The following is an 11253-nucleotide window of genomic DNA, read 5'->3' on the forward strand; positions in this document are numbered from 1 at the left end:
TTCTGCTTGGTTTTAGCACAGATGTTGATATTGCACACTCAGAAATGGCTGTGTGGAAGCACATTATTAGATGGTGCACAAAGAAGAGAGTTGGATTTGCAAGGGAGGAACTAAAGCATTTAAAAATAAAAGACATTTTAAAAATGCCTCCTGAAAGGCATCTTTTCTCTGAAGAAGAAGTTATGAGTAGAGAGACTGAGCTTCCCCAAATCACGGAGTCTTAAAGTCAGAGCCTGTCAAGCACTTTTCCGACACTTTGCTTCAAGAAAAGGGAGCTCTGGTGGGAACTGCCGCCTCTGCAGATCCCCTGAGGGCTCCTCTGCGTGTGGAAAGGCTGTGCCAGGCTCAGCTCCCAAAGCCAGCCTGGGTGGGAACTCCTGCATCACCTAACCTGCAAATGTGCGTTCATGTGCTCAGGAACACACCTGGAGCAGGGATCTGCACCGGGCCAAATTTCCCCAAGGCAAGCCTGTCCCAGACACCCATCCAGCCTGCTGCCTGCACCTCTGTGTGTGAACTCCAGACAGGTTATCCAGGCAGCACCCTCACTACCTCCCAGGAAGATCCCACAAAGCACAAGGGCACTCTTTTCAAATTAATGAATGTAATTTCAAAACCCACATCCCTCGGGAGGAGGGAATCCTGAGCCCTGTGGGCCTCGGGAGTCTCCGGCTGAAGCAGAGAGCAGCATTTTGGGCCTCGTGCATGCGAAGGTGGCACAAAGCAAGGCTGGCACACAAAGGTGATGGCTCTGCACTTTGCATATTCCCTCTGTGCACCGGGCTGGGATTTTTCATTTCATCCATAATTCATGGTTTGCTGCAGCGACTCCACAGAGGCAGCACAGGACCTCAGCCCCGCTGATAACAAGGGAAAGGCAGAGTTGCTTTTGTTGCCAGACTGCAAACTGTAGAGCTCGGGTCCAGCTGGCCCATCACTCCATCCCAATTAACCTGCAGGCAGAGGTGTGAGCAGAGAGTGACACAAGGGCTATTTGCCCCTATAGATAAGTGGCTGCAAGTGGCCACTGCCAGCCCCACACGAGCCCACGCTGACCCCGCCGTGTGGGCTGTTGGTAGCCAGGGCAGGCTGTGCCCAGCACAGCGCAGGGCTGTTGCTCCTCCAGCCCTGCACCTTTGTTACACATGTACATGTGATTGCTAACCCAGCTCAGTGTTTGATGCCCCTGCACTGCTAAATTTTGGGGCCAGGCTGCTTTTTTTTTTCACCTGGCCCCAGCAGTGCTGAAAGGTGACAGTCGTTGCTGTCCCTGTGCACAGGGAGGTCACTGTGCCACTCTGGCTGTGTCACACACACAAAGCAGCCCATGCTCCCTCCCACGGCTGTAAACCTTCCTCCTCCAGCCCCCCTGCCTTTCCTCTCCATAACACACAGACCAAAAAACCCAGTTTGTCAGAAGCGAAAGTGTTTGGGGAGATTAAAATGTAAATGTTGCACTTGGCTTTTCAAAGGGGGTTTGATATTTTACTTGTGACTCTGCAAGGAAATAGATTTTTGATAACTCTGCGGAACTGCTGCTGCCCAGCCACTGCTGCAAACAGCCAAGACCTTAATAAATAAATTCTCTGTCTGGCAGCTCCGAAAACCAGCTTGCTGGTGGTTTGGAGAAATACTGGGAATTTCAAAGCAGTCTTGCACAAGGAGACCTGTAATTACAGCAGCCTCTCCTACACTGCCTGGGTCTGGGTGGAGAGGGGGAATGCACAGTGTCCTCCTTGACAGTGCTGGCAATAAACACTATATATTATTTTCTACTACATTTATTAACTTGAAAATATGGGGAAAGGGCTATGTCAGGTGTCATGCTTTGCACTAGATATTACCCATGGATGGGACATTAAAAGAGAATGTGAAAATAATTCAGACAGAATTCCTGCCTGGCTTGGCTCTGGTTTGCAATCTCATCTCCTTGGAAAACCTGCAGAAAGGTCTGCCTGAACCCAAAACTAGGTCCTTCCTGAGGCAATTTTTTTCCTTAACTTTATGTGATGGATCCAGGTCTCTTTTCTCTGACTCTCTGAGTCTGCAGAACCTTGCACTGTCCTCAGCACCCAGCACCATGAACAGCTTTGGCTCCATGCTGACAGACACGTGACACTGTGGCCTGTGCATTATCCAGGCACCTTGTTGATCCAGACTGCTGTAAACACTGGGGAAATTCAGGGAAAAAGTAATTAAAAGAAGTTTGCTGACTTTCTGCTGACCGCCAAAGCTCTTGTCCCCCCACCAGTGTGACCAGAACTGAGCTGCTGGGATTTTTGGATCCCCAGATGGGACACATTTAAATAGTTGAACCTCAGTATAAAAAGTTCTTGGCACAAGGCTCTCAGTGGAAAACTATGACCACATAAATATGTACAGCTTTGTTACCAAAAAGCTTGATGAGTTTAAATTAACCTTTCTTCCATAATGCATGTAATAACCTGAATATGACCATTGCACAAGTAGACCAGCAGTACTTGGAAATGATGAGCAAGGCAAGAATCACTCACAGCATTAATCTGGAAAATAATTTCAAACAATTGAGATCTATATGAAAATGAACAGACCACACATTAATAGACCTTGAGCCTGCTCTGTAAACTTAGCTACTCACTTTTTATCCCTTAAGTAAACTAGGAAGAGTAATGTATTTATAGCCTCTTGACGTAAGTAGCCTCAGTGAAATATTGTATGTAATAAATATTCTGCCATCCCTGGGAGCCTACAGGACAAAGCGGTACCAAGGTACTGCAAAGGCAAACTGTATGTGGCTAACGAGTCTTGGTGAGCTGCCAGCCAGCTGAAAACACTGAAATGAGAGAAAGCAATGAAAACATAGACTTTATTAATATAGGAGTGAGTTTTATTAACACAACCGCAATGCAAGGTCAGTGGGCAAAGATTTTTCCCTTTCAGCTTTGCAGGGCACCTTTAATCATTGCTTTCAACTATCACCTTGGAGTTTGGTCAGCTTTATGCCAATGTTTTGTTGTTTGTCAATCATTTTCTCCACTGTTTTTTTCCCCCCTTTCCTTGCTGATGCAAAAATCATAAGATCTTGGCCCTTTTTCCCTACCCCGTGCTGCCAGCATTGCTTTTTACCCAATTACAAATTACACAGTGCATCTGCATTAAACCAAAATGTGTTCATCACTAATTTTAAATAAGGATGTCATTTGTAAATGCTTTATTCATAATTAATGGAATTATTACTGGGTGCAGCCACATTCTTCATCCATGTACTGTAAGATATGTTGTAAAGTGCATTAGTAAAAAGCTTTATAGATGAGGATATGACAACCTGACTGTGAAGCACATTACGTGATGTACTGTGGCTATTGTTGTAACAATCTTCATACAAGATTTTAAGCTATCAGTAAGCCAGGGGCTGATTGATAGTGTAAATGTTAATAATTAATAATAGGATAATGTTGATAGCTGTGATTCTATGATGAGTATGGATTTTTTTAGTCAGTATTATGCTAATATGCATTATTCACTGAATCATAAAATCACATTAGAGATGAGAAGGTCCCTCTGGCTTTCTCCATTCATATCACTGATGAGTCAATGCTGCTCCTTCCTAACATTTCCAAAGCAGCTTTTTTCCTCTGCCTTTCTGCATGAAATCTCTAAGTTAAGAAGTATATTTTAAAACAAATTTAGAGCCCCTGAATATGTGCTTACCAGAGTGATGTGTAAACTCACGGCCTTCAGGAGAGGAGTACAACAAGCTGCCTGCTCTTGGCATGGGAGACAGAGGACATGAGGGACCCTCCACTTTGTTTACAAGAAAATAGTTTGAAATGAAGGAATTGCCACTGCAATTCCTTTCACTTTGGCACTTGAATCGTCCAGCAAGTTGAAACCATCAGGCACACGTACCTTGTGCAGTGGCTACAGGAAGGTCCTTGGGCTGATGAGCAACAGGTAACGCAGGTGGGATGTGAAGAAGGAGACATAAGAGAGAGAAGCAGAGAGCTGTAAAGTGGCTCAATAGTGATGTCATTTTTTTTTTCAGCTGAAATTATCTTTTTTTATATCCACTAGACAGGACGAAAACAGGCATTATGTCATGCGGGGGGAAGTGAATGTCGGTTTGCCGCCGGGCACAGACTCCTCAGAGGATGTGAAATGCCAATAGCACTCTCCAAATCAGGATTTAGAAATGGATATGGTGTAATGGTCCCGGGGACGTGCTGGATTCCAAGGTTCCCAGCAGGGAAATCTCCCCTTCTCCACCCAGCAGGATTGTCTCCATCGCCCGTCTCACGGCCGCCCTCGCAGGACCAGAGATATAATTTTGCCTTCTCCAGTTTCAAAGCCTGAGATTCAGGAGAGCTCCTTCCTGGTACTCAGCTGGTTGTAGATAACCTAAGCCAAAGGCATCAGATACGCTGAGCTCACTGGCATTTTCCTGCTGGCATGGTGTCCGACAGGGAAGGGTGTGCTCCACGCACCCCCTTAATGACATTTTAATTCCTTAAATTGTGCTAACACCCACCCGGCTCTCTGGCAGTGCAGGAACACAGCTTATGGACTAGTGTGAGAGCCATGTTCAGGGAGAGAGGAAGTGCTTGTTAGTACAGGAATTCTCTTATTAAGGAAATTATTATTGGTAGCTTTTTCTTAGAGAGATGAGAGTGCTCAGAGCTGATCACTGATTGCCTTTCCCATCCCTGCTCCCTCCCCACCTCTTGGACTTTGCGTTTGGCTTTTCAACGTTTTTATTTCAGATAAATCTGCAAGCGCATTTCCAGGTGGATGTCACCAGGATCCACTTCCTCCCAGCCCACAGACAGTCTGTCTCTTATCTCACTTACATTAGTATCAATTATTTACAGCAGGAATGCTAAATCATGAAAACCAAGTTGCAGCAAAGCTCTGCCTTGGCTGAGTACCCCACCCTGGTTGCAGCTTCCCAAGCCCCTGTGCTACTGGTATTTGGCCTTGCAGAGCAACAGCCATGAATTTCTTTCCCTTTCAGAGCTGCAGAGAAGAGCAGTGCCTGGGCACCCAGAGCCCGTGTTCTTCACGCAGATAAAAATCATGAGGGAGTGCATTGGGCAGCTTGTCTGTAGGGAAAGCTCTTCCATGGTCGCTAGGCTTTGGAGCAGCACAGTGCTTGCCAGAAGGTTTCTTTTGCTTTTTCTTTTCCCTCCTTCCACAGAGGCTTCATGACACTGGAAAGTAACATCTGGGTGAAGGACCATCTCCAGTCCATGGGTGATGGAGCTGACTCCCCAAAGCAAGGTGCAGCCAGCCTGCCTGCAGCTCACCACCCCTTTGTGGTGCAACACAAATGTTGTTGCCATTTCCCTCCTTCTTCTTCTCCTTCCCCTGGGTATAATCTCCCTTCTGGGAGCCCATAATCTGGGGAGAAGAAGCTCTTTCCCCATGAGGTTTGAATGAGGCTCTCACATGCAGTCACTGATGAGTTTCTTAAATCACTGAGTGCATAAAGGCTTTTTTAAAATTTGTGATGAATAGTATTTAAACATTACTAACTAAAATCTCCAATAAACAGGGGTGTTATATGCCTTAGGACAGTACAAATACAAGTGTCTGAGCTCTCTTCATGTCTTTACTCTTTGGATACAGAACAGCAGAAGTGCTTTGCTTCTGTTGAGAAGTTCACCATTAAGTGAGGTGATGTTTCCACTCTTGACCTTGGATGAGTGCCTACGTTTGAATTTCCAGTAATTCTCCATATTTTTCAGATATATTTGCTCCAGAGAAGCTGTATTTTCCTAGGTTTGGTTCCTCACCCAGCACATTCCTACTTTGCTCATTACAACTCACAAAAGTGAAAAGAAACCCCTGAGAAAAAAAAAAAAAGAAGAGCAAATGAACCCTTTGAAACCTGGTTGTAGAGAATATTCAGAAGGTGAGGAGATCTCTGGAGTGCAGACCAGAGCCAGCAGATGCTGGGCAAGCTGGTTTTGACCCACTGTGGGATAGCAAGGTGGTTATCCCATGAGACCCAATCTAGTCCTGAGGTTGCAAAGCTCCAAGCCTACAACACAGAGCCTTAAAGGGATCCTCCAACCACCAGTGGCCAGTTCAGCTCTGGTGGGATGATTCTGGGCACCTTTGAGCCTCCCTGGCAATGTGCAGTGGCTGTGGTGCATGATGTGGAGCTGAAGGGCAGAGCTTGCCTTGGATGGAATTTTCCATGGCTCAGAGGTTGGTGCTGGACATGGAAACCTTCAGCCACGGCAAGTCCAGTGCCCAGCCCTAAACAACCCTTGGCTGATGCTTTGCTGTCACCCACAGGTGTGATTTTGGGCATACACAGGGATCGCTCCTGGAGGGGAGGTACGCAGGGGAGGATGGAGAAAAGGAAGGGTGTTTTAATTCCAACCTGCTGTGAGTCACTTCATTAGCCCTGACCCTGTTTGACACTTCTACTGTTATATCAGCCTAACTGTTTATTTTCCCCATAACACTAAAACCAAATCGATTACCTTTGTCTCAAAGCCCTTTATGTGTCTCGGCGCCCAGGAATAGCCCTGCTTTTAGCAAGGGGCCTGATGCAAATGAAATCTTTGGGAAGTAGGGACAGTTTGGAGCAGACACCAAGTTAACCTCCTCATCTTCATCCTTTTCTTTCCTGATTAAGCTTCATATATTGCATTTAGAAGAGAAACTTTGTTTCTTTTTAAAATAGCTGTACAATGCTATCTCTATAAATGTGCATGCTGTGTCTTTGTTGTATACATCTGTACAATCAATAACTGTGTCTTGCAGGGGATTTAAATATTAGTCTTCAAAACCCAGGTCTAGAGCACCAGATTTATCTGTAGGAAAACATACCCTTTCCTGCTTAAGGAAGGATATTAATTATAGATGCAAACCCATAAATCTTGTGGCTTTAGGTGAGATATTTGCTGGATTATAAATATGAATTGGAGATGAGGATCCTGCTCTTCCTATTATTACTATTATTATTATTACTTACTGGTTATTATTTTCTATATGATCCATATCTTCAGGTGGGTCAAACACCTCTGGGGAATGGGGAGCTAAGCCTTCAAAGGGTGCACACATGTTGAATTCATTAAAAGGTTTTCTATCCCAGCCTTGCACCCAGCTGCATTTTGCAGCCGGGTGAGTCATTAAACTCCCTCTTCAGTTGCCTTCGCCTCCTCTCCAGCCTGCTTTTGGTACCTCATTTCATTGTGCTGCTTTTGCCTGATCATATCAAGCCCCCTAATGTTTATTAATGTGGCCCTGTGCATCCTATTGAAAATGTGCTATTGTTTCTCAGGTTCTGCTTCAGCACTGCTCTCGGAAAGCAGCCAAACCAGGAGCCACTGGGGACCCCAATATCACCCAGAGCTTTGTCATAGGTGACAATTTTCTTCTCTGCCATTTGTTATGGGACATCTGGGGACATCAGTAATAAGCCACAAGGGCTCGATTGCCCAAGGAGCTGAGCACCCAGAATATCAAGGGGAGGGTTTGCTTGAGGCAGGGTGTGAGTGCTTTGATGTGACAACTGTGGGCAGTCCTGAGGCCACTCAGCACCTTCAGGGCAGGGCTGGAGGGGCCTCGCCACAGAGACCCCAGAGCTGGAGAACTGAGTGTCTCTGGCTAATTCAATACCAGCCAAGTCAGGGATACATTGCAGTGGATCCCCCAGACTTTACCAAGTGCTCTGAATGCCAATTAATGAGAGTTAAACTGAAGACATCACTGATGACCCCAGGGCTTGCTGATTTGCCTGTTTCCCTGCTGATCTCTGCTGCTCCAGACACTCTGTGGCACGTCAAGGACCAAACCCAGCCAGGTGACAAATGCGAAGGGCTGGATGCTCACCAGCATCAGCAGAAGCAAAAGGCATGGAGCTGGACTGGTGTGCACTGGGAGGAATTCCTGAAGGCAGCTCTGGCAGGTGCGGCCCTGCAGCAGGCTGCTGACCACAGGAGAGCACATACTGGGATCTCAAAATAAATTCATGTAACGCACTACCCTGAAATTAATAGGCCCTTGTGTGCCAGGGCTGTAAAGACAGGGCTCTGTATAAGGTCTGGCTTTTTTGAATTAGACTCCTGTGCTTAAATAAATTAAGCGAGTTGTCAGTATATTAAATGATTTAATGCCTTCTTTGGTTTTGCAGTGGAATCCTAATGAAAATACTCTTCAATATAAAATGCTGAATAAATTAAATGGTGAAGTATTTAAATAAATGGTGTGTTGTTACTGTGAACCACATTAAATTAGTGTTTGCCTCTATGGTAATGATGCTGCCCTGGCTGTAAAAGAGTTCTGCTGGTTCAGGCTTTTTTTCCGACAAAATATAAGTGTTGTGCTTAAGATGTTCAGTTCAAAAGGTTCTGCACTGTTCCTGGGCCAAAACCTGATATCAGTGGAAATCTTGTTGGCTGGCTAACAAGGAACTGGATTAAATGGCATTAGGAGCAAAGGGCTCTGGCAGACTGAATTGGAACTGCTGAAGAAGTTTCTGGGTGGTGGCCTCTGCCCTGAGCAGGAGGTACAAAGGTGTGGGGCAGGGTTAGTGACTGTGGCAGGCAACATCCTGCAGTGCTGCCTCCTCCCCACTCACTGATAATCTGGGTTATCAACTGTGGTGACAGCAGCAGAGAGGTGGCAGGTGGTGGGGGCAGCAGCCAGGGCTTGAATCAAACCAGAGGTAAATCCAGCACAGCTCAGGACACACGGACATGGTCCCAGATTCCCATCTGGCTCCTTGGTGTGGGCAGAAGGGATGAGACGAGGTCCCAGCATCCCAATTTACACCTGGATTGATTCTGCAATTGAAGAACCACACTGATGTCATGAATAAACTGTGGAGGGCCCTAAAAGTCTTTCTTTGCTGATCTCATTACAAGATAAGATAACAAATGACCTCTCTTTTCTATCCTTTCTATAAGGTAAAGACCTGCTTTTAAAGGTAAAGACCTCACCAGAAGATAAAGTCCCTTATATAGAAATCAATTGTGAAACAAATTCAGTTATCCACTTTTGGATATCAGTTCTTATCTCATCACCTCTACCAATCACAGTATTTCTTGGGAACGAAAATTTTTTTTGTGACACTGTTTTCCAAGCTTAAAAAGCAGAAATAATGTCCCAGTACACAAGGAAAAGCAAAAAATAAATTATATATGTATATATATTTATACCTGTTTGGTCCCCAAGCACATCTAGATGCACAGTAAGATGTCAGCTGGGGCTTGCAGAGCAGTGCCAGGAGAAGTCCATGCGTGGCTCCTGGAGTTTCCTGATTGAGGGGTCTGTAGCTGAGACTCCTGCTGAGTAACTTCCATGGAAGGAGAAATTTCAGCAGCTTCCAAACCAGAGAGCAGAGACGTGGTGGAGCTCCTGCAGAAAGTCCCCAAGACTGCAGCACTCTCTCATTCTGTGTTTTCCTGGGTGTAGATGAATCTGTTATCAAACTGCACCTTTTCCACTCACAATTTTAGCAACTCTTAAGGAACATGGCGGTGTCATTTCCCTGAAAAGTCCATCAAGCTACAGCAGCAGCTGGGGATCAGCAGGATTTTACTGAACCACTGGAATGCATGTGCTTCATGCTTTGAGCTGCTCTCCTTGGCACTGCATTTTGGGGGGTTTTTTTATAGCAGGGGGATATGGGCTGGGCTTGTTTTATGGGGTTTTAGAGGACTCTTCCAGGCTCTCCACTGGCAAAGATGAAGTGCCAATCGCACTGAGGTGTCTGCATGAGTGCCCACCAAGGCCAGACCAATAACTCTGGGAAAAGGGAATGGTTCCACTCAGTGCTTGAGGATGATGTCTTAAATACTTATTATTAGGAAGATTAAAAACCCAAAAAGGCCCATCCCATTCAGGCACTATGTGCGCCTGTGTGTTGATTCACAGTGATCTTTGGTGAATCCAGGATATGGCTTAAAAAAACCAAAAGAAAAAAAAAAGCACGAGTCTGAAATGGCCGATGATGATGAAACCATCTGTTGGGAAGTTGTTCTGCTGTTACTTCTCCCAAACATAAAGCACACCCTTCCCAGATGGAATTTAACAGCGTCAGCTTCCAGTCACCAGCTCTTTTTATCGCTCTGTCTGTTAGATTGAAGGGCTCTCCCTTTCTGCATCCCTGTACCCTGTCTGAATACATCTGGATTGTCATTAAGCCATCTCTTAACCTTCCCTTTGTTAAGCTAAGCACATTGGGGTCCTTGAGTCTGTCACTATAAGGCATGTTTTGTGATGCTTCAGTCATTCCCGTGTGCCCTCTCCCATTCATCACCATCCTTCTGGAGTCGCAGGCACCAGAAATAGCTGCAGTGTCCCATTAGGTGTTACACCAGAGATATTTCACTCCACTGTTTTATCAAGTTTCCAGCACTATGTAAGAGGATCCCTCCTCCCTGCAGTGAAATCCCGGTTCCTGGAAGTGTGGCTTTGTGTGAAACCGACTGGGGTTTGCTTCCATCTGGCTCAGCAGCAGTGCAGGTCTGAGGCAGAGCCCCATCCACATTCCAGCCATGGTCCGACTCCAAATCTCATCAGCAAACTTGGACTGTAATGAGTTTTGATTTTCTACCTTTTGCTAAAAATGCTGAACAGAAAGGCAGCCTCTTGGGATGCTCCTCGGATATGTTTAAACCTATCACCAGGGTTCTCATCCGTTTAGCGCGGGCCGTGTTGATATTACATTGTTTTAGCTTCCTAATAAATGAGACAACATTAAGTTAAATGCCTCGCTGAAGTCAAACGTAACAGTGTTGATGAAATGTACTAAATCAATCAAATCTATAATCACATTCTTGAAAAATTATATCAATTTCATTTAATAAGATCTATTTTCCATTAGCTCATGTTGATTGTAATTAGTTATTCTCCTTAAATTGTTATTAATCAAGTCCCTTATCAGCTCTTCCATTATTTTTTTTTTTTCCACAAAATCAACATCAAACAATCAGATTTATAATTACGCAAGTCATCCTCCTCATCGACATTTATTCGTTGGCTCAAAGTCAACACTGCTTTGATCTTCTGGAAAACTCTGTGCTGGCCTGGGGTGCTCCTGGGACAGGTTTTAAAACTCTCAGGCACTGAATATTGGGAGCTGCTGATCAAAAAAAAATCCCCTAGCTGTAGTAGCAGCTGTTTAACATCCTGAGTTGGAGCAGAAGATATTCCACATCATCATATTACATGGCGATTTCACTCAGCTTTTTTTTCCCCCGAAATAGAGAAATTAAATATTTAGTGTCTGCCTTTTATGTATTCTTTTTTTAATGT

The 11253-nt window shown here is 45.1% G+C and overlaps 1 long non-coding RNA gene across 1 annotated transcript; it reads right to left on the reverse strand.

Moving 5' to 3' along the window:
• Positions 1-2830: 2830 nt before the first annotated feature.
• On the reverse strand, positions 2831-10819 carry LOC104687643. The gene is made up of 2 exons (XR_002045030.3): positions 9153-10819; positions 2831-5823 (listed from the first exon to the last, which is right to left on the reverse strand). It is a non-coding gene; the product is annotated as an uncharacterized LOC104687643 (long non-coding RNA).
• Positions 10820-11253: the final 434 nt, after the last annotated feature.

The sequence above is a fragment of the Corvus cornix genome, chromosome 20 (genome assembly GCF_000738735.6).
Source record: "Corvus cornix cornix isolate S_Up_H32 chromosome 20, ASM73873v5, whole genome shotgun sequence".
Lineage (NCBI taxonomy): Eukaryota > Metazoa > Chordata > Aves > Passeriformes > Corvidae > Corvus > Corvus cornix.